The sequence below is a fragment of the Cylas formicarius genome, unplaced genomic scaffold, assembly GCF_029955315.1.
Source record: "Cylas formicarius isolate icCylForm1 unplaced genomic scaffold, icCylForm1.1 PGA_scaffold_18__1_contigs__length_1836631, whole genome shotgun sequence".
In the NCBI taxonomy this organism is placed as follows: domain Eukaryota; kingdom Metazoa; phylum Arthropoda; class Insecta; order Coleoptera; family Brentidae; genus Cylas; species Cylas formicarius.
Genome location: NW_026844261.1, coordinates 1,101,798 through 1,127,492, shown reverse-complemented (window position 1 = coordinate 1,127,492; position 25,695 = coordinate 1,101,798).

Below are 25,695 nucleotides of genomic sequence, written 5' to 3'. Positions count from 1 at the left end.
TTCTAGTCAAAATCGGCGTCTTTGGGCATTTTAGTAACGAAAACCTTAATAAACTATTAGATTTCGACGTAAGGCAACCATTCTGAGTCAAATAGTTGCCGATTTCGATAAAATCTTAGTCAGAATCTGCTTTTTCGCCTCTTATTGTACCCAAATCTACCTTAGAAATGCAGATATATACTTAAAACACCTTCTTTTGGGACAAATAATTGGTTTTCGCCCTTGATTTACGGAAGATTATAGCCAAAACATGCATTTTCATAACTTAGCGAACTGAAATCTGCATTAAAACTGCAGATAACTACTTAAAAATTCACTTCCTTGAATTGATAATAGCTTTTTCTTTGTCATTTTAAACAGATTCCAGTCAAAATCGGCTTCTTCGATTCATATCGTATCTAAAACCGCATCAAAACTGCAAATATCAGTTTAAACTATAATTTTTTGATACAAACAGTTATATATTCATGTCAATATCATTCAAATTCTAGTCAAAATCGGCGTCTTTGGGCATTTTAGTAACGAAAACCTTAATAAACTATTAGATTTCGACGTAAGGCAACCATTCTGAGTAAAATAGTTGCCGATTTCGATAAAATCTTAGTCAGAATCTGCTTTTTCGATTCTTATTGTACCCAAATCTACCTTAGAAATGCAGATATATACTTAAAACACCTTCTTTTGGGACAAATAATTGGTTTTCGCCCTTGATTTACGGAAGATTATAGCCAAAACATGCATTTTCATAACTTAGCGAACTGAAATCTACATTAAAACTGCAGATAACTACTTAAAAATTCACTTCCTTGAATTGATAATAGGTTTTTCTTTGTCATTTTAAACAGATTCCAGTCAAAATCGGCTTCTTCGATTCATATCGTATCTAAAACCGCATCAAAACTGCAAATATCAGTTTAAACTATCATTTTTTGATACAAACAGTTATATATTCATGTCAATATCTTTCAAATTCTAGTCAAAATCGGCGTCTTTGGGCATTTTAGTAACGAAAACCTTAATAAACTATTAGATTTCGACGTAAGGCAAACTTTCTGAGTCAAATAGTTGCCGATTTCGATAAAATCTCAGTCAGAATCTGCTTTTTCGCCTCTTATTGTACCCAAATCTACCTTAGAAATGCAGATATATACTTAAAACACCTTCTTTTGGGACAAATAATTGGTTATGAAAATGCATGTTTTGGCTATAGTCTTCCGTAAATCAAGGGCGAAAACCAATTATTTGTCCCAAAAGAAGGTGTTTTAAGTATATATCTGCATTTCTAAGGTAGATTTGGGTACAATAAGAGGCGAAAAAGCAGATTCTGACTAAGATTTTATCGAAATCGGCAACCATTTGACTCAGAATGGTTGCCTTACGTCGAAATCTAATAGTTTATTAAGGTTTTCGTTACTAAAATGCCCAAAGACGCCGATTTTGACTAGAATTTGAAAGATATTGACATGAATATATAACTGTTTGTATCAAAAAATGATAGTTTAAACTGATATTTGCAGTTTTGATGCGGTTTTAGGTACGATATGAGTCGAAGAAGCCGATTTTGATTGGAATCTGTTTAAAATGACAAAGAAAAACCTATTATCAATTCAAGGAAGTGAATTTTTAAGTAGTTATCTGCAGTTTTAATGTATATTTTAGTTCGCTAAGTTATGAAAATGCATGTTTTGGCTATAATCTTCCGTAAATCAAGGGCGAAAACCAATTATTTCTCCCAAAAGAAGGTGTTTTAAGTATATATCTACATTTCTAAGGTAGATTTGGATACAATAAGAGGCGAAAAAGCAGATTCTGACTAAGATTTTATCGAAATCGGCAACTATTTGACTCAGAATGGTTGCCTTACGTCGAAATCTAATGGTTTATTAAGGTTTTCGTTACTAAAATGCCCAAAGACGCCGATTTTGACTAGAATTTGAAAAATATTGACATGAATATATAACTGTTTGTATCAAAAAATGATAGTTTAAACTGATATTTGCAGTTTTGATGCGGTTTTAGGTACGATATGAGTCGAAGAAGCCGATTTTGTCTGGAATCTGTTTAAAATGACAAAGAGCAACCTATTATCAATTCAAGGAAGTGAATTTTTAAGTAGTTATCTGCAGTTTTAATGTAGATTTCAGTTCGCTAAGTTATGAAAATGCATGTTTTGGCTATAATCTTCCGTAAATCAAGGGCGAAAACCAATTATTTGTCCCAAAAGAAGGTGTTTTAAGTATATATCTACATTTCTAAGGTAGATTTGGGTACAATAAGAGGCGAAAAAGCAGATTCTGACTAAGATTTTATCGAAATCGGCAACTATTTGACTCAGAATGGTTGCCTTACGTCGAAATCTAATAGTTTTTTAAGGTTTTCGTTACTAAAATGCCCAAAGACGCCGATTTTGACTAGAATTTGAAAGATATTGACATGAATATATAACTGTTTGTATCAAAAAATGATAGTTTAAACTGATATTTGCAGTTTTGATGCGGTTTTAGATACGATATGAATCGAAGAAGCCGATTTTGATTGGAATCTGTTTAAAATGACAAAGAAAAACCTATTATCAATTCAAGGAAGTGAATTTTTAAGTAGTTATCTGCAGTTTTAATGTAGATTTCAGTTCGCTAAGTTATGAAAATGCATGTTTTGGCTATAATCTTCCGTAAATCAAGCGCGAAAACCAATTATTTGTCCCAAAAGAAGGTGTTTTAAGTATATATCTGCATTTCTAAGGTAGATTTGGGTACAATAAGAGGCGAAAAAGCAGATTCTGACTAAGATTTTATCGAAATCGGCAACTGTTTGACTCAGAATGGTTGCCTTACGTCGAAATCTAATTGTTTATTAAGGTTTTCGTTACTAAAATGCCCAAAGACGCCGATTTTGACTAGAATTTGAAAGATATTGACATGAATATATAGCTGTTTGTATCAAAAAATGATAGTTTAAACTGATATTTGCAGTTTTGATGCGGTTTTAGGTACGATATGAGTCGAAGAAGCCGATTTTGACTGGAATCTGTTTAAAATGACAAAAACATATTATCAATTCAAGGAAGTGAATTTTTAGGTAGTTATCTGCAGTTTTAATGTAGATTTCAGTTCGCTAAGTTATGAAAATGCATGTTTTGACTATAATCTTCCGTAAATCAAGGGCCAAGACCAGTTATTTGTCCCAAAAGAAGGTGTTTTAAGTATATATCTGCATTTGTAAGGTAGATTTGGGTACAATAAGAGGCGATAAAGCAGATTCTGACTAAGATTTTATCGAAATCGGCAACTGTTTGACTCAGAATGGTTGCCTTACGTCGAAATCTAATTGTTTATTAAGGTTTTCGTTACTAAAATGCCCAAAGACTCCGATTTTGACTAGAATTTGAAAGATATTGACATGAATATATAACTATTTGTATCAAAAAATGATAGTTTAAACTGATATTTGCAGTTTTGATGCGGTTTTAGATACGATATGAAGTTTGAAAGAAATTAATAAACTATTAGATTTCGACGTAAGGCAACCATTCTGAGTCAAATAGTTGCGATTTCGATAAAATCTTAGTCAGAATCTGCTTTTTCGAGTCTTATTGTACCCAAATCTACCTTAGAAATGCAGATATATACTTAAAGCACCTTCTTTTGGGACAAATAATTGGTTTTCGCCCTTGATTTACGGAAGATTATAGCCAAAACATGCATTTTCATAATTTAGCGAACTAAAGTCTACATTAAAACTGTAGATAACTACTTAAAAATTCACTTCCTTGAATTGATAATAGGTTTTTCTTCGTCATTTTAAACAGATTCCAGTCAAAATCGGCTTCTTCGATTCATATCGTATCTAAAACCGCATCAAAACTGCAAATATCAGTTTAAACTATCATTTTTTGATACAAACAGTTATATATTCATGTCAATATCTTTCAAATTCTAGTCAAAATCGGCGTCTTTGGGCATTTTAGTAACGAAAACCTAATTAAACTATTAGATTTCGACGTGAGGCAACCTTTCTGAGTCAAATAGTTGCCGATTTCGATAAAATCTTAGTCAGAATTTGCTTTTTCGCCTCTTATTGTACCCAAATCTACCTTAGAAATGCAGATATATACTTAAAACACCTTCTTTTGGGACAAATAATTGGTTTTCGCCCTTGATTTACGGAAGATTATAGCCAAAACATGCATTTTCATAACTTAGCGAACTGAAATCAACATTAAAACTGCAGATAACTACTTAAAAATTCACTTCCTTGACTTGATAATAGGTTTTTCTTTGTCATTTTAAACAGATTCCAGTCAAAATCGGCTTCTTCGACTCATATCGTACCTAAAACCGCATCAAAACTGCAAATATCAGTTTAAACTATCATTTTTTGATACAAACAGTTATATATTCATGTCAATATCTTTCAAATTCTAGTCAAAATCGGCGTCTTTGGGCATTTTAGTAACGAAAACCTTAATAAACTATTAGATTTCGACGTAAGGCAACCTTTCTGAGTCAAATAGTTGCCGATTTCGATAAAATCTTAGTCAGAATCTGCTTTTTCGCCTCTTATTGTACCCAAATCCACCTTAGAAATGCAGATATATACTTAAAACACCTTCTTTTGGGACAAATAATTGGTTTTCGCCCTTGATTTACGGAAGATTATAGCCAAAACATGCATTTTCATAACTTAGCGAACTGAAATCTACATTAAAACTGCAGATAACTACTTAAAAATTCACTTCCTTGAATTGATAATAGGTTGTTCTTTGTCATTTTAAACAGATTCCAGTCAAAATCGGCTTCTTCGACTCATATCGTACCTAAAACCGCATCAAAACTGCAAATATCAGTTTAAACTATCATTTTTTGATACAAACAGTTATATATTCATGTCAATATCTTTCAAATTCTAGTCAAAATCGGCGTCTTTGGGCATTTTAGTAACGAAAACCTTAATAAACTATTAGATTTCGACGTAAGGCAACAATTCTGAGTCAATTAGTTGCCGATTTCGATAAAATCTTAGTCAGAATCTGCTTTTTCGCCTCTTATTGTACCCAAATCTACCTTAGAAATGTAGATATATACTTAAAACACCTTCTTTTGGACAAATAAGTTCGCTTAGTTATGAAAATGCATGTTTTGGCTATAATCTTCCGTAAATCAAGGGCGAAAACCAATTATTTGTCCCAAAAGAAGGTGTTTTAAGTATATATCTGCATTTCTAAGGTAGATTTGGGTACAATAAGAGGCGAAAAAGCAGATTCTGACTAAGATTTTATCGAAATCGGCAACTATTTGACTCAGAATGGTTGCCTTACGTCGAAATCTAATAGTTTATTAAGGTTTTCGTTACTAAAATGCCCAAAGACGCCGATTTTGACTAGAATTTGAAAGATATTGACATGAATATATTATGTTTGTATCAAAAAATGATAGTTTAAACTGATATTTGCAGTTTTGATGCGGTTTTAGGTACGATATGAGTCGAAGAAGCCGATTTTGACTGGAATCTGTTTAAAATGACAAAGAAAAACCTATTATCAATTCAAGGAAGTGAATTTTTAAGTAGTTATCTGCAGTTTTAATGTAGATTTCAGTTCGCTAAGTTATGAAAATGCATGTTTTGGCTATAATCTTCCGTAAATCAAGGGCGAAAACCAATTATTTGTCCCAAAAGAAGGTGTTTTAAATATATATCTGCATTTCTAAGGTAGATTTGGGTACAATAAGAGGCGAAAAAGCAGATTCTGACTAAGATTTTATCGAAATCGGCAACTATTTGACTCAGAATGGTTGCCTTACGTCGAAATCTAATAGTTTATTAAGGTTTTCGTTACTAAAATGCCCAAAGACGCCGATTTTGACTAGAATTTGAAAGATATTGACATGAATATATAACTGTTTGTATCAAAAAATGATAGTTTAAACTGATATTTGCAGTTTTGATGCGGTTTTAGGTACGATATGAGTCGAAGAAGCCGATTTTGACTGGAATCTGTTTAAAATGACAAAGAAAAACATATTATCAATTCAAGGAAGTGAATTTTTAAGTAGTTATCTGCAGTTTTAATGTAGATTTCAGTTCGCTAAGTTATGAAAATGCATGTTTTGGCTATAATCTTCCGTAAATCAAGGAGTTATTTGTCCCAAAAGAAGGTGTTTTAAGTATATATCTGCATTTCTAAGGTAGATTTGGGTACAATAAGAGGCGAAAAAGCAGATTCTGACTAAGATTTTATCGAAATCGGCAACTATTTCTCTCAGAATTGTTGCCTTACGTCGAAATCTAAAAGTTTATTAAGGTTTTCGTTACTAAAATGCCCAAAGACGCCGATTTTGACTAGAATTTGAAAGATATTGACATGAATATATAACTATTTGTATCAAAAAATGATAGTTTAAACTGATATTTACAGTTTTGATGCGGTTTTAGATACGATATGAAGTTTGAAAGAAATTAATAAACTATTAGATTTCGACGTAAGGCAACCATTCTGAGTCAAATAGTTGCCGATTTCGATAAAATCTTAGTCAGAATCTGCTTTTTCGCCTCTTATTGTACCCAAATCTACCTTAGAAATGCATATATATACTTAAAACACCTTCTTTTGGGACAAATAATTGGTTTTCGCCCTTGATTTACGGAAGATTATAGCCAAAACATGCATTTTCATAACTTAGCGGACTGAAATCTACATTAAAACTGCAGATAACTACTTAAAAATTCACTTCCTTGAATTGATAATAGGTTTTTCTTTGTCATTTTAAACAGATTCCAGTCAAAATCGGCTTCTTCGACTCATATCGTACCTAAAACCGCATCAAAACTGCAAATATCAGTTTAAACTATCATTTTTTGATACAAACAGTTATATATTCATGTCAATATCTTTCAAATTCTAGTCAAAAGCGGCGTCTTTGGGCATTTTAGTAACGAAAACCTTAATAAACTCTTAGATTTCGACGTAAGGCAACAATTCTGAGTCAAATAGTTGCCGATTTCGATAAATTCTTAGTCAGAATCTGCTTTTTCGCCTCTTATTGTACCCTAATCTACCTTAGAAATGCAGATATATACTTAAAACACCTTCTTTTGGGACAAATAATTGGTTTTCGCCCTTGATTTACGGAAGATTATAGCGAAAACATGCATTTTCATAACTTAGCGAACTGAAATCTACATTAAAACTGCAGATAACTACTTAAAAATTCACTTCCTTGAATTGATAATAGGTTTTTCTTTGTCATTTTAAACAGATTCCAGTCAAAATCGGCTTCTTCGATTCATATCGTATCTAAAACCGCATCAAAACTGCAAATATCAGTTTAAACTATCATTTTTTGATACAAACAGTTATATATTCATGTCAATATCTTTCAAATTCTAGTCAAAATCGGCGTCTTTGGGCATTTTAGTAACGAAAACCTTAATAAACTATTAGATTTCGACGTAAGGCAACCTTTCTGAGTCAAATAGTTGCCGATTTCGATAAAATCTTAGTCAGAATCTGCTTTTTCGCCTCTTATTGTGCCCAAATCTACCTTAGAAATGCAGATATATACTTAAAACACCTTCTTTTGGGACAAATAATTGGTTTTCGCCCTTGATTTACGGAAGATTATAGCCAAAACATGCATTTTCATAACTTAGCGAACTGAAATCTACATTAAAACTGCAGATAACTACTTAAAAATTCACTTCCTTGAATTGATAATAGGTTTTTCTTTGTCATTTTAAACAGATTCCAGTCAAAATCGGCTTCTTCGATTCATATCGTATCTAAAACCGCATCAAAACTGCAAATATCAGTTTAAACTATCATTTTTTGATACAAACAGTTATATATTCATGTCAATATCATTCAAATTCTAGTCAAAATCGTCGTCTTTGGGCATTTTAGTAACGAAAACCTTAATAAACTATTAGATTTCGACGTAAGGCAACCATTCTGAGTCAAATAGTTGCCGATTTCGATAAAATCTTAGTCAGAATCTGCTTTTTCGCCTCTTATTGTACCCAAATCTACCTTAGAAATGCAGATATATACTTAAAACACCTTCTTTTGGGACAAATAATTGGTTTTCGCCCTTGATTTACGGAAGATTATAGCCAAAACATGCATTTTCATAACTTAGCGAACTGAAATCTACATTAAAACTGCAGATAACTACTTAAAAATTCACTTCCTTGAATTGATAATAGGTTTTTCTTTGTCATTTTAAACAGATTCCAGTCAAAATCGGCTTCTTCGATTCATATCGTATCTAAAACCGCATCAAAACTGCAAATATCAGTTTAAACTATCATTTTTTGATACAAACAGTTATATATTCATGTCAATATCTTTCAAATTCTAGTCAAAATCGGCGTCTTTGGGTATTTTAGTAACGAAAACCTTAATAAACTATTAGATTTCGACGTAAGGCAACCTTTCTGAGTCAAATAGTTGCCGATTTCGATAAAATCTTAGTCAGAATCTACTTTTTCGCCTCTTATTGTACCCAAATCTACCTTAGAAATGCAGATATATACTTAAAACACCTTCTTTTGGGACAAGGGTTTTCGCCCTTAATTTACGGAAGATTATAGCCAAAACATGCATTTTCATAACTTAGCGGACTGAAATCTACATTAAAACTGCAGATAACTACTTAAAAATTCACTTCCTTGAATTGATAATAGGTTTTTCTTTGTCATTTTAAACAGATTCCAGTCAAAATCGGCTTCTTCGACTCATATCGTACCTAAAACCGCATCAAAACTGCAAATATCAGTTTAAACTATCATTTTTTGATACAAACAGTTATATATTCATGTCAATATCTTTCAAATTCTAGTCAAAAGCGGCGTCTTTGGGCATTTTAGTAACGAAAACCTTAATAAACTCTTAGATTTCGACGTAAGGCAACCATTCTGAGTCAAATAGTTGCCGATTTCGATAAATTCTTAGTCAGAATCTGCTTTTTCGCCTCTTATTGTACCCTAATCTACCTTAGAAATGCAGATATATACTTAAAACACCTTCTTTTGGGACAAATAATTGGTTTTCGCCCTTGATTTACGGAAGATTATAGCCAAAACATGCATTTTCATAACTTAGCGAACTGAAATCTACATTAAAACTGCAGATAACTACTTAAAAATTCACTTCCTTGAATTGATAATAGGTTTTTCTTTGTCATTTTAAACAGATTCCAGTCAAAATCGGCTTCTTCGATTCATATCGTATCTAAAACCGCATCAAAACTGCAAATATCAGTTTAAACTATCATTTTTTGATACAAACAGTTATATATTCATGTCAATATCTTTCAAATTCTAGTCAAAATCGGCGTCTTTGGGCATTTTAGTAACGAAAACCTTAATAAACTATTAGATTTCGACGTAAGGCAACCTTTCTGAGTCAAATAGTTGCCGATTTCGATAAAATCTTAGTCAGAATCTGCTTTTTCGCCTCTTATTGTACCCAAATCTACCTTAGAAATGCAGATATATACTTAAAACACCTTCTTTTGGGACAAATAATTGGTTTTCGCCCTTGATTTACGGAAGATTATAGCCAAAACATGCATTTTCATAACTTAGCGAACTGAAATCTACATTAAAACTGCAGATAACTACTTAAAAATTCACTTCCTTGAATTGATAATAGGTTTTTCTTTGTCATTTTAAACAGATTCCAGTCAAAATCGGCTTCTTCGATTCATATCGTATCTAAAACCGCATCAAAACTGCAAATATCAGTTTAAACTATCATTTTTTGATACAAACAGTTATATATTCATGTCAATATCATTCAAATTCTAGTCAAAATCGTCGTCTTTGGGCATTTTAGTAACGAAAACCTTAATAAACTATTAGATTTCGACGTAAGGCAACCATTCTGAGTCAAATAGTTGCCGATTTCGATAAAATCTTAGTCAGAATCTGCTTTTTCGCCTCTTATTGTACCCAAATCTACCTTAGAAATGCAGATATATACTTAAAACACCTTCTTTTGGGACAAATAATTGGTTTTCGCCCTTGATTTACGGAAGATTATAGCCAAAACATGCATTTTCATAACTTAGCGAACTGAAATCTACATTAAAACTGCAGATAACTACTTAAAAATTCACTTCCTTGAATTGATAATAGGTTTTTCTTTGTCATTTTAAACAGATTCCAGTCAAAATCGGCTTCTTCGATTCATATCGTATCTAAAACCGCATCAAAACTGCAAATATCAGTTTAAACTATCATTTTTTGATACAAACAGTTATATATTCATGTCAATATCTTTCAAATTCTAGTCAAAATCGGCGTCTTTGGGTATTTTAGTAACGAAAACCTTAATAAACTATTAGATTTCGACGTAAGGCAACCTTTCTGAGTCAAATAGTTGCCGATTTCGATAAAATCTTACTCAGAATCTACTTTTTCGCCTCTTATTGTACCCAAATCTACCTTAGAAATGCAGATATATACTTAAAACACCTTCTTTTGGGACAAATAATTGGTTTTCGCCCTTGATTTACGGAAGATTATAGCCAAAACATGCATTTTCATAACTTAGCGAACTGAAATCTACATTAAAACTGCAGATAACTACTTAAAAATTCACTTCCTTGAATTGATAATAGGTTTTTCTTTGTCATTTTAAACAGATTCCAGTCAAAATCGGCTTCTTCGACTCATATCGTACCTAAAACCGCATCAAAACTGCAAATATCAGTTTAAACTATCATTTTTTGATACAAACAGTTATATATTCATGTCAATATCTTTCAAATTCTAGTCAAAAGCGGCGTCTTTGGGCATTTTAGTAACGAAAACCTTAATAAACTCTTAGATTTCGACGTAAGGCAACCATTCTGAGTCAAATAGTTGCCGATTTCGATAAATTCTTAGTCAGAATCTGCTTTTTCGCCTCTTATTGTACCCTAATCTACCTTAGAAATGCAGATATATACTTAAAACACCTTCTTTTGGGACAAATAATTGGTTTTCGCCCTTGATTTACGGAAGATTATAGCCAAAACATGCATTTTCATAACTTAGCGAACTGAAATCTACATTAAAACTGCAGATAACTACTTAAAAATTCACTTCCTTGAATTGATAATAGGTTTTTCTTTGTCATTTTAAACAGATTCCAGTCAAAATCGGCTTCTTCGATTCATATCGTATCTAAAACCGCATCAAAACTGCAAATATCAGTTTAAACTATCATTTTTTGATACAAACAGTTATATATTCATGTCAATATCTTTCAAATTCTAGTCAAAATCGGCGTCTTTGGGCATTTTAGTAACGAAAACCTTAATAAACTATTAGATTTCGACGTAAGGCAACCTTTCTGAGTCAAATAGTTGCCGATTTCGATAAAATCTTAGTCAGAATCTGCTTTTTCGCCTCTTATTGTACCCAAATCTACCTTAGAAATGCAGATATATACTTAAAACACCTTCTTTTGGGACAAATAATTGGTTTTCGCCCTTGATTTACGGAAGATTATAGCCAAAACATGCATTTTCATAACTTAGCGAACTGAAATCTACATTAAAACTGCAGATAACTACTTAAAAATTCACTTCCTTGAATTGATAATAGGTTTTTCTTTGTCATTTTAAACAGATTCCAGTCAAAATCGGCTTCTTCGATTCATATCGTATCTAAAACCGCATCAAAACTGCAAATATCAGTTTAAACTATCATTTTTTGATACAAACAGTTATATATTCATGTCAATATCATTCAAATTCTAGTCAAAATCGTCGTCTTTGGGCATTTTAGTAACGAAAACCTTAATAAACTATTAGATTTCGACGTAAGGCAACCATTCTGAGTCAAATAGTTGCCGATTTCGATAAAATCTTAGTCAGAATCTGCTTTTTCGCCTCTTATTGTACCCAAATCTACCTTAGAAATGCAGATATATACTTAAAACACCTTCTTTTGGGACAAATAATTGGTTTTCGCCCTTGATTTACGGAAGATTATAGCCAAAACATGCATTTTCATAACTTAGCGAACTGAAATCTACATTAAAACTGCAGATAACTACTTAAAAATTCACTTCCTTGAATTGATAATAGGTTTTTCTTTGTCATTTTAAACAGATTCCAGTCAAAATCGGCTTCTTCGATTCATATCGTATCTAAAACCGCATCAAAACTGCAAATATCAGTTTAAACTATCATTTTTTGATACAAACAGTTATATATTCATGTCAATATCTTTCAAATTCTAGTCAAAATCGGCGTCTTTGGGTATTTTAGTAACGAAAACCTTAATAAACTATTAGATTTCGACGTAAGGCAACCTTTCTGAGTCAAATAGTTGCCGATTTCGATAAAATCTTACTCAGAATCTACTTTTTCGCCTCTTATTGTACCCAAATCTACCTTAGAAATGCAGATATATACTTAAAACACCTTCTTTTGGGACAAATAATTGGTTTTCGCCCTTGATTTACGGAAGATTATAGCCAAAACATGCATTTTCATAACTTAGCGAACTGAAATCTACATTAAAACTGCAGATAACTACTTAAAAATTCACTTCCTTGAATTGATAATAGGTTTTTCTTTGTCATTTTAAACAGATTCCAGTCAAAATCGGCTTCTTCGATTCATATCGTATCTAAAACCGCATCAAAACTGCAAATATCAGTTTAAACTATCATTTTTTGATACAAACAGTTATATATTCATGTCAATATCTTTCAAATTCTAGTCAAAATCGGCGTCTTTGGGCATTTTAGTAACGAAAACCTTAATAAACTATTAGATTTCGACGTAAGCCAACCATTCTGAGTCAAATAGTTGCCGATTTCGATAAAATCCTAGTCAGAATCTGCTTTTTCGCCTCTTATTGTACCCAAATCTACCTTAGAAATGCAGATATATACTTAAAACACCTTCTTTTTTGACAAATAATTGGTTTTCGCCCTTCATTTACAGAAGATTATAGCCAAAACATGCATTTTCATAACTTAGCGAACTGAAATCTACATTAAAACTGCAGATAACTACTTAAAAATTCACTTCCTTGAATTGATAATTGGTTGTTCTTTGTCATTTTAAACAGATTCCAGTCAAAATCGGCTTATTCGACTCATATCGTACCTAAAACCGCATCAAAACTGCAAATATCAGTTTAAACTATCATTTTTTGATACAAACAGTTATATATTCATGTCAATATCTTTCAAATTCTAGTCAAAATCGGCGTCTTTGGGCATTTTAGTAACGAAAACCTTAATAAACTATTAGATTTCGACGTAAGGCAACCATTCTGAGTCAAATAGTTGCCGATTTCGATAAAATCTTAGTCAGAATCTGCTTTTTCGCCTCTTATTGTACCCAAATCTACCTTAGAAATGTAGATATATACTTAAAACACCTTCTTTTGGGACAAATAATTGGTTTTCGCCCTTGATTTACGGAAGATTATAGCCAAAACATGCATTTTCATAACTTAGCGAACTGAAATCTACATTAAAACTGCAGATAACTACTTAAAAATTCACTTCCTTGAATTGATAATAGGTTTTTCTTTGTCATTTTAAACAGATTCCAGTCAAAATCGGCTTCTTCGACTCATATCGTACCTAAAACCGCATCAAAACTGCAAATATCAGTTTAAACTATCATTTTTTGATACAAACAGTTATATATTCATGTCAATATCTTTCAAATTCTAGTCAAAATCGGCGTCTTTGGGCATTTTAGTAACGAAAACCTTAATAAACTATTAGATTTCGACGTAAGGCAACCATTCTGAGTCAAATAGTTGCCGATTTCGATAAAATCTTAGTCAGAATCTGCTTTTTCGCCTCTTATTGTACCCAAATCTACCTTAGAAATGCAGATATATACTTAAAACACCTTCTTTTTTGACAAATAATTGGTTTTCGCCCTTCATTTACAGAAGATTATAGCCAAAACATGCATTTTCATAACTTAGCGAACTGAAATCTACATTAAAACTGCAGATAACTACTTAAAAATTCACTTCCTTGAATTGATAATAGGTTGTTCTTTGTCATTTTAAACAGATTCCAGTCAAAATCGGCTTCTTCGACTCATATCGTACCTAAAACCGCATCAAAACTGCAAATATCAGTTTAAACTATCATTTTTTGATACAAACAGTTATATATTCATGTCAATATCTTTCAAATTCTAGTCAAAATCGGCGTCTTTGGGCATTTTAGTAACGAAAACCTTAATAAACTATTAGATTTCGACGTAAGGCAACCATTCTGAGTCAAATAGTTGCCGATTTCGATAAAATCTTAGTCAGAATCTGCTTTTTCGCCTCTTATTGTACCCAAATCTACCTTAGAAATGTAGATATATACTTAAAACACCTTCTTTTGGGACAAATAATTGGTTTTCGCCCTTGATTTACGGAAGATTATAGCCAAAACATGCATTTTCATAACTTAGCGAACTGAAATCTACATTAAAACTGCAGATAACTACTTAAAAATTCACTTCCTTGAATTGATAATAGGTTTTTCTTTGTCATTTTAAACAGATTCCAGTCAAAATCGGCTTCTTCGATTCATATCGTATCTAAAACCGCATCAAAACTGCAAATATCAGTTTAAACTATCATTTTTTGATACAAACAGTTATATATTCATGTCAATATCTTTCAAATTCTAGTCAAAATCGGCGTCTTTGGGCACGAACGAAAACCTTAATAAACTATTAGATTTCGACGTAAGGCAACCATTCTGAGTCAAATAGTTGCCGATTTCGATAAAATCCTAGTCAGAATCTGCTTTTTCGTCTCTTATTGTACCCAAATCTACCTTAGAAATGCAGATATATACTTAAAACACCTTCTTTTTTGACAAATAATTAGTTTTCGCTCTTCATTTACAGAAGATTATAGCCAAAATATGCATTTTCATAACTTAGCGAACTGAAATCTACATTAAAACTGCAGATAACTACTTAAAAATTCACTTCCTTGAATTGATAATAGGTTGTTCTTTGTCATTTTAAACAGATTCCAGTCAAAATCGGCTTCTTCGACTCATATCGTACCTAAAACCGCATCAAAACTGCAAATATCAGTTTAAGCTATCATTTTTTGATACAAACAGTTATATATTCATGTCAATATCTTTCAAATTCTAGTCAAAATCGGCGTCTTTGGGCATTTTAGTAACGAAAACCTTAATAAACTATTAGATTTCGACGTAAGGCAACCATTCTGAGTCAAATAGTTGCCGATTTCGATAAAATCTTAGTCAGAATCTGCTTTTTCGCCTCTTATTGTACCCAAATCTACCTTAGAAATGTAGATATATACTTAAAACACCTTCTTTTGGGACAAATAATTGGTTTTCGCCCTTGATTTACGGAAGATTATAGCCAAAACATGCATTTTCATAACTTAGCGAACTGAAATCTACATTAAAACTGCAGATAACTACTTAAAAATTCACTTCCTTGAATTGATAATAGGTTTTTCTTTGTCATTTTAAACAGATTCCAGTCAAAATCGGCTTCTTCGATTCATATCGCATCTAAAACCGCATCAAAACTGCAATTATCAGTTTAAACTATCATTTTTTGATACAAACAGTTAAATATTTATGTCAATACCTTTCAAATTCTAGTCAAAATCGGCGTCTTTGGGCATTTTAGTAACGAAAACCTTAATAAACTATTAGATTTCGACGTAAGGCAACCTTTCTGAGTCAAATTGTTGCCGATTTCGAAAAAATCCTAGTCAGAATCTGCTTTTTCGCCTCTTATTGTACCCAAATCTACCTTAGAAATGCAGATATATACTTAAAACGCCTTCTTTTGGGACAAATAATTGGTTTTCGCCCTTGATTTATGGAAGATTATAGCCAAAACATGCATTTTCATAACTTAGCGAACTGAAATCTACATTAAAACTGCAGATAACTACTTAAAAATTCACTTCCTTGAATTGATAATAGGTTGTTCTTTATCATTTTAAACAGATTCCAGTCAAAATCGGCTTCTTCGACTCATATCGTACCTAAAACCGCATCAAAACTGCAAATATCAGTTTAAACTAGCATTTTTTGATACAAACAGTTATATATTCATGTCAATATCTTTCAAATTCTAGTCAAAATCGGCGTCTTTGGGCATTTTAGTAACGAAAACCTTAATAAACTATTAGATTTCGACGTAAGGCAACCATTCTGAGTCAAATAGTTGCCGATTTCGATAAAATCTTAGTCAGAATCTGCTTTTTCGCCTCTTATTGTACCCAAATCTACCTTAAAAATGTAGATATATACTTAAAACACCTTCTTTTGGGACAAATAAGTTCGCTTAGTTATGAAAATGCATGTTTTGGCCATAATCTTCCGTAAATCAAGGGCGAAAACCAATTATTTGTCCCAAAAGAAGGTGTTTTAAGTATATATCTGCATTTCTAAGGTAGATTTGGGTACAATAAGAGGCGAAAAAGCAGATTCTGACTAAAATTTTATCGAAATCGGCAACTATTTGACTCAGAATGGTTGCCTTACGTCGAAATCTAATAGTTTATTAAGGTTTTCGTTACTAAAATGCCCAAAGACGCCGATTTTGACTAGAATTTGAAAGATATTGACATGAATATATAACTGTTTGTATCAAAAAATGATAGTTTAAACTGATATTTGCAGTTTTGATGCGGTTTTAGGTACGATATGAGTCGAAGAAGCCGATTTTGATTGGAATCTGTTTAAAATGACAAAGAAAAACCTATTATCAATTCAAGGAAGTGAATTTTTAAGTAGTTATCTGCAGTTTAAATGTATATTTCAGTTCGCTAAGTTATGAAAATGCATGTTTTGGCTATAATCTTCCGTAAATCAAGGGCGAAAACCAATTATTTGTCCCAAAAAAGGTGTTTTAAGTATATATCTACATTTCTAAGGTAGATTTGGGAACAATAAGAGACGAAAAAGCAGATTCTGATTAAGATTTTATCGAAATCGGCAACTATTTGACTCAGAATGGTTGCCTTACGTCGAAATCTAATAGTTTAATAAGGTTTTCGTTACTAAAATGCCCAAAGACGCCGATTTTGACTAGAATTTGAAAGATATTGACATGAATATATAACTGTTTGTGTCAAAAAATGATAGTTTAAACTGATATTTGCAGTTTTGATTCGGTTTTAGGTACGATATGAGTCGAAGAAGCCGATATTGTCTGGAATCTGTTTAAAATGACAAAGAACAACCTATTATCAATTCAAGGAAGTGAATTTTTAAGTAGTTATCTGCAGTTTTAATGTAGATTTCAGTTCGCTAAGTTATGATAATGCATGTTTTGGCTATAATCTTCCGTAAATCAAGGGCGAAAACCAATTATTTGTCCCAAAAGAAGGTGTTTTAAGTATATATCTGCATTTCTAAGGTAGACTTGGGTACAATAAGAGGCGAAAAAGCAGATTCTGACTAGGATTTTATCGAAATCTTCAACTATTTGACTCAGAAAGGTTGCCTTACGCCGAAATCTAATAGTTTATTAAGGTTTTCGTTACTAAAATGCCCAAAGACGCCGATTTTGACTAGAATTTGATAGATATTGACATGAATATATAACTGTTTGTATCAAAAAATGATAGTTTAAACTGATATTTGCAGTTTTGATGCGGTTTTAGATACGATATGAATCGAAGAAGCCGATTTTGATTTTAATCTGTTTAAAATGACAAAGAAAAACCAATTATCAATTCAAGGAAGTGAATTTTTAAGTAGTTATCTGCAGTTCTAATGTAGATTTCAGTTCGCTAAGTTATGAAAATGCATGTTTTGGCTATAATCTTCCGTTAATCAAGGGCGAAAACCAATTATTTGTCCCAAAAGAAGGTGTTTTAAGTATATATCTACATTTCTAAGGTAGATTTGGGTACAATAAGAGACGAAAAAGCAGATTCTGACTAAGATTTTATCGAAATCTTCAACTAATTGACTCAGAATGGTTGCCTTACGTCGAAATCTAATAGTTTTTTAAGGTTTTCGTTACTAAAATGCCCAAAGACGCCGATTTTGACTAGAATTTGAAAGATATTGACATGAATATATAACTGTTTGTATCAAAAAATGATAGTTTAAACTGATATTTGCAGTTTTGATGCGGTTTTAGGTACGATATGAGTCGAAGAAGCCGATTTTGACTGGAATCTGTTTAAAATGACAAAGAAAAAGCTATTATCAATTCAAGGAAGTACATTTTTAAGTAGTTATCTGCAGTTTTAATGTAGATTTCAGTTCGCTAAGTTATGAAAATGCATGTTTTGGCTATAATCTTCCGTAAATCAAGGGCGAAAACCAATTATTTGTCCCAAAAGAAGGTGTTTTAAGTATATATCTGCATTTCTAAATTAGATTTGGGTACAATAAGAGGCGAAAAAGCAGATTCTGACTAAGATTTTATCGAAATCGGCAACTATTTGACTCAGAATGGTTGCCTTACGTCGAAATCTAATAGTTTGTTAAGGTTTTCGTTACTAAAATGCCCAAAGACGCCGATTTTGACTAGAATTTGAAAGATATTGACATGAATATATAACTGTTTGTATCAAAAAATGATAGTTTAAACTGATATTTGCAGTTTTGATGCGGTTTTAGATACGATATGAATCGAAGAAGCCGATTTTGACTGGAATCTGTTTAATAATAATAACCTTAAAAAACTATTAGATTTCGACGTAAGGCAACCATTCTGAGTCAAATAGTTGCCGATTTCGATAAAATCTTAGTCAGAATCTGCTTTTTCGCCTCTTATTGTACCCAAATCTACCTTAGAAATGCAGATATATACTTAAAACACCTTCTTTTGGGACAAATAATTGGTTTTCGCACTTGATTTACGGAAGATTATAGCCAAAACATGCATTTTCATAACTTAGCGAACTGAAATCTACATTAAAACTGCAGATAACTACTTAAAAATTCACTTCCTTGAATTGATAATAGGTTTTTCTTTGTCATTTTAAACAGATTCCAGTCAAAATCGGCTTCTTCGATTCATATCGTATCTAAAACCGCATCAAAACTGCAAATATCAGTTTAAACTATCATTTTTTGATACAAACAGTTATATATTCATGTCAATATCTTTCAAATTCTAGTCAAAATCGGCGTCTTTGGGCATTTTAGTAACGAAAACCTTAATAAACTATTAGATTTCGACGTAAGGCAACCTTTCTGAGTCAAATAGTTGCCGATTTCGATAAAATCTTAGTCAGAATCTGCTTTTTCGCCTCTTATTGTACCCAAATCTACCTTAGAAATGCAGATATATACTTAAAACACCTTCTTTTGGGACAAATAATTGGTTTTCGCCCTTGATTTACGGAAGATTATAGCCAAAACATGCATTTTCATAACTTAGCGAACTGAAATCTACATTAAAACTGCAGATAACTACTTAAAAATTCACTTCCTTGAATTGATAATAGGTTTTTCTTTGTCATTTTAAACAGATTCCAGTCAAAATCGGCTTCTTCGACTCATATCGTACCTAAAACCGCATCAAAACTGCAAATATCAGTTTAAACTATCATTTTTTGATACAAACAGTTATATATTCATGTCAATATCTTACAAATTCTAGTCAAAATGTGCGTCTTTGGGCATTCTAGTAACGAAAACCTTAATAAACTATTAGATTTCGACGTAAGGCAACCATTCTGAGTCAAATAGTTGCCGATTTCGATAAAATCTTAGACAGAATCTGCTTTTTCGCCTCTTATTGTACCCAAATCTACCTTAGAAATGCAGATATATACTCAGAACACCTTCTTTTGGGACAAATAATTGGTTTTCGCCCTTGATTTACGGAAGATTATACCCAAAACATGCATTTTCATAACTTAGCGAACTGAAATCTACATTAAAACTGCAGATAACTACTTAAAAATTCACTTCCTTGAATTGATTATAGGTTTTTCTTTGTCATTTTAAACAGATCCCAGTCAAAATCGGCTTCTTCGATTCATATCGCATCTAAAACCGCATCAAAACTGCAAATATCAGTTTAAACTATCATTTTTTGATACAAACAGTTATATATTCATGTCAATATCTTTCAAATTCTAGTCAAAATCGGCGTCTTTGGGCATTTTAGTAACGAAAACCTTAATAAAGTATTAGATTTCGACGTAAGGCAACCTTTCTGAGTCAAATAGTTGCCGATTTCGAAAAAATCCTAGTCAGAATCTGCTTTTTCGCCTCTTATTGTACCCAAATCTACCTTAGAAATGCAGATATATACTTAAAACACCTTCTTTTGGGACAAATAATTGGTTTTCGCCCTTGATTTACGGAAGATTATATTCTAGCCAAAACATGCATTTTCATAACTTAGCGAACTGAAATCTACATTAAAACTGCAGATAACTACTTAAAAATTCACTTCCTTGAATTGATAATAGGTTTTTCTTTGTCACTTTAAACAGATTCCAGAGAAAAATTTCTGGGCTGAGCTGTTAATTAAAAGATATATATTTCAAGCAAAACAATGGCCGTTTGCAGTAGGTAGGTTTCGAACTCAATCCCCATAATTGACAAAATTTTCTGAACTGAGCTGCTAATTACAAAAATTATATTTCAAACAAAACAATTTCCGTTTGCAGTAAGTAGGTTTCGAACCTACGCTGCCATGGAGAATCTGATTTCTCGTCAGGCTCCTTAATTGACAGACCAGGGCTAAATCTGTTTGAAAGTAGAACTATTTCTTTTGATGTGCCATTTGAAATATAAGGACATTATATTGTTTTAAATGTATGCACTCAATCCCCATAATTGACAAAATTTTCTGGACTGAGCTGCTAATTACAAGAATTATATTTCAAGCAAAACAAATGGTCGTTTGCAGTAGGTAGGTTTGGAACCTATGCTGATAGAGAATCTGATATCTAGTCAGACGCCTTTACCGACAGACCAAATCTAAATTTGTTTGAAAGTGGAACTATTTTTGGTGATGTGCCATGCGTTGAAATATAAGGCCATTATATTTTTATAAATTTATGTATCCAATCTTCATATTTGAAAAAATTTCTGGGCTGAGCTGTAAATTAAAAAATATATATTTCAAGCAAAACAATGGCCGTTTGCAGTAGGTAGGTTTCGAACTCAATCCCCATAATTGACAAAATTTTCTGGACTGAGCTGCTAATTATAAAAATTATATTTCAAGCAAAACAAATGGCCGTTTGCAGTAGGTAGGTTTCCAACCTACGCTGATATGGAGAATCTGATTTCTAGTCGGACGCTTTTACCGAGAGACCAAATCTAAATTTGTTTGTTTTGAAAAATTTCTGGGCTGAGCTGTTAATTAAAAAATATATATTTCAAGCAAAACAATTTCCGTTTGCAGTATGTAGGTTTCATACCTACGCTGCCATGGAGAATCTGATTTGTAGTCAGACGCCTTAACCCACAGACCAGGGCTAAATCTGTTTGAAAGTAGAACTATTTCTTTTGATGTGCCATTTGAAATATAAGGACATTATATTGTTTTAAATGTATGCACTCAATCCCCATAATTGACAAAATTTTCTGGACTGAGCTGCTAATTACAAAAATTATATTTCAAGCAAAACAAATGGTCGTATGCAGTAGGTAGGTTTGGAACCTATGCTGATAGAGAATCTGATTTCTAGTCAGACGCCTTTACCGACAGACCAAATCTAAATTTGTTTGAAAGTGGAACTATTTTTGGTGATGTGCCATGCGTTGAAATATAAGGCCATTATATTTTTATAAATTTATGTACTCAATCCCCATATCTGAGAAAAATTTCTGGGCTGAGCTGTTAATTAAAAAATATATATTTCAAGTAAAACAATGGCGGTTTGCAGTGGGTAGGTTTCGAACCTACGCTGCCATAGAGAATCTGATTTCAAGTCAGACGCCTTAACCGACAGAACAAGGCCAAATCTGTTTGAATGTCGCACTATTTCTGGTGATGTGCCATACGTTCAAATATAAGAAAATTACATTTTTATAAATTTATGTACTCAATCCTTAATTTAAGAAAAATTTCTGTTCTGAGCTGTTAATTAAAAATTATATATTTCAAGCAAAACAATGGCCGTTTGCAGTAGGTGGGTTTCGAACCTACGCTGCCATAGAGAATCTGGTTTCTAGTCAGATGCCTTAACCGACAGACCAGGGCTAAATCTGTTTGAAAGTAGAACTATTTCTGATGACGTGCCATTTGAAATATAAGGGCATTTTATTGTTGTAAATTTATGCACTCAATCCCCATAATTGACCACATTTTTTGGGCAGAGCTGCTAATTACAAAAATTAAATTTCAAGCAAAACAAATTTTCGTTTGCAGTAGGTAGGTTTCGAATCTACGCTGCCATGGAGAATCTCATTTCTAGTCAGACGCCTTAACCGACAGACCAGGGCTAAATCTGTTTGAAAGTAGAACTATTTTTGGTGATGTGCCATGCGTTGAAATATAAGTCCATTATATTTTTATAAATTTATGTATTCGATCCCCATATTTGAGAAAAATTTCTAGGCTGAGCTGTTAATTAGAAAATATATATTTCAAGCAAAACAATGGCCGTTTGCATTAGGTAGGTTTCGAACCTGCGCAGCCATGGGGAATCTGATTTCTAGACAGACGCTTTAACGGACAGACCATGGCTAAATCTGTTTGAAAGTAGAACCATTTCTGGTGATGTGCCATGCTTTGAAATATAAGGGCATTATATTGTTATAAATTTATGCACTCAATCCCCATAATTGACAAAATTTTCTTGGCTGAGCTGCTAATTACAAAAATTATATTTCAAGCAAAACAATGGTCATTTGCAGTAGGTAGGTTTCGAACCTATGCTGATAGAGAATCTGATTTCTAGTCATACGCCTTATCCGACAGACCAAGGCTAAATCTGTTTGACAGTCGAACTATTTCTGGTGATGTGCCATGCGTTGAAATATAAGGCCATTATATTTTTTTAAATTTATGTAATCAATTCCCATATTTGAGAAAAATTTCTGGGCTGAGCTGTTAACTAAAAATTATATATTTCAAGCAAAACAATGGCCGTTAGCAGTAGGTAGGTTTCGAACCTACGCTGCCATAGAGAATCTGATTTCTAGTCAGACGCCTTAACCGACAGACCAAGGCTAAATCTGTTTGAAAGTCGAACTATTTCTGGTGATGTGCCATGCGTTGAAATATAAGGCCATTATATATTTTTAAATTTATGTAGTCAATCCCCCTATTTGAGAAAAATTTCTGTGCTGAGTTGTTAATTAAAAAATATATATTTCAAGCAAAACAATGGCCGTTTGCAGTGGGTAGGTTTCGAACCTACGCTACCATAGAGAATCTGATTTCAAGTCAGACGCCTTAACCGACAGAACAAGCCTAAATCTGTTTGAAAGTCGAACTATTTCTGGTGATGTGCCATGCGTTGAAATATAAGTAAATTATATTTTTATAAATTTATGTACTCAATCCCCATATTTAAGAAAAATTTCTGTTCTGAGCTGTTAACTAAAAATTATATATTTCAAGCAAAACAATGGCCGATAGCAGTAGGTAGGTTTCGAACCTACGCTGCCATAGAGAATCTGATTTCTAGTCAGACGCCTTAAACGACAGACCAAAGCTAAATCTGTTTGAAAGTCGAACTATTTCTGGTGATGTGCCATTTTAAATTTAAGGGCATTATATTGTTTTATATGTATGCACTCAATCCCTATAATTGACAAAATTTTCTGGGCTGAGCTGCTAATTACAAAAATTATATTTCAAGCAAAACAAATGGTCGTTTGCAGTAGGTAGGTTTCGAACCTACGCTGCCATGGAGAATCTGATTTCTAGTCAGACCCCTTAACCGACAGACCAAGGCTAAATCTGTTTGAAAGTCGAACTATTTCTGGTGATGTGCCAGGCGTTGCAATATAAGTCCATTATATTTTTTTAAATTTATGTAGCCAATCCCCATATTTAAGAAAAATTTCTGGGCTGAGCTGTTAATTAAAAAATATATATTTTAAGCAAAACAATGGCGGTTTGCAGTGGGTAGCTTTCGAACCTACGCTGCCATAGAGAATCTGATTTCAAGTCAGACGCCTTAACCGACAGAACAAGGCTAAATCTGTTTGAATGTCGCACTATTTCTGGTGATGTGCCATACGTTGAAATATAAGTAAATTATATTTTTATAAATTTATGTACTCAATCCTTAATTTAAGAAAAATTTCTGTTCTGAGCTGTTAATTAAAAATTATATATTTCAAGCAAAACAATGGCCGTTTGCAGTAGGTGGGTTTCGAACCTACGCTGCCATAGAGAATCTGGTTTCTAGTCAGATGCCTTAACCGACAGACAAGGGCTAAATCTGTTTGAAAGTAGAACTATTTCTGATGATGTGCCATTTGAAATATAAGGGCATTTTATTGTTGTAAATTTATGCACTCAATCCCCATAATTGACCACATTTTTTGGGCAGAGCTGCTAATTACAAAAATTAAATTTCAAGCAAAACAAATTTTCGTTTGCAGTAGGTAAGTTTCGAACCTATACTGATAGAGAATCTGATTTCTAGTCAGACGCCTTAACCGACCGAACAAAGCTAAATCTGTTTGAAAGTCGAACTATTTCTGGTGATGTGCCATGCGTTGAAATATAAGTCCATTATATTTTTATAAATTTATGTATTCAATCCCCATATTTGAGAAAATTTTCTAGGCTGAGCTGTTAATTAGAAAATATATATTTCAAGCAAAACAATGGCCGTTTGCATTAGGTAGGTTTCGAACCTGCGCTGCCATGGGGAATCTGATTTCTAGACAGACGCTTCAACGGACAGACCAAGGCTAAATCTGTTTGAAAGTAGAACCATTTCTGGTGATGTGCCATGCTTTGAAATATAAGGGCATTATATTGTTATAAATTTATGCACTCAATCCCCATAATTGACAAAATTTTCTTGGCTGAGCTGCTAATTACAAAAATTATATTTCAAGCAAAACAATGGTCGTTTGCAGTAGGTAGGTTTCGAACGTATGCTGATAGAGAATCTGATTTCTAGTCATACGCCTTATCCGACAGACCAAGGCTAAATCTGTTTGACAGTCGAACTATTTCTGGTGATGTGCCATGCGTTGAAATATAAGGCCATTATATTTTTTTAAATTTATGTAATCAATTCCCATATTTGAGAAAAATTTCTGGGCTGAGCTGTTAACTAAAAATTATATATTTCAAGCAATACAATGGCCGTTAGCAGTAGGTAGGTTTCGAACCTACGCTGCCATAGAGAATCTGATTTCTAGTCAGACGCCTTAACCGACAGACCAAGGCTAAATCTGTTTGAAAGTCGAACTATTTCTGGTGATGTGCCATGCGTTGAAATATAAGGCCATTATATGTTTTTAAATTTATGTAGTCAATCCCCATATTTGAGAAAAATTTCTGGGCTGAGCTGTTAATTAAAAAATATATATTTCAAGCAAAACAATGGCCGTTTGCAGTGGGTAGGTTTCGAACCTACGCTACCATAGAGAATCTGATTTCAAGTCAGACGCCTTAACCGACAGAACAAGGCTAAATCTGTTTGAAAGTCGAACTATTTCTGGTGATGTGCCATGCGTTGAAATATAAGGCCATTATATTTTTTTAAATTTATGTAATCAATTCCCATATTTGAGAAAAATTTCTGGGCTGAGCTGTTAAC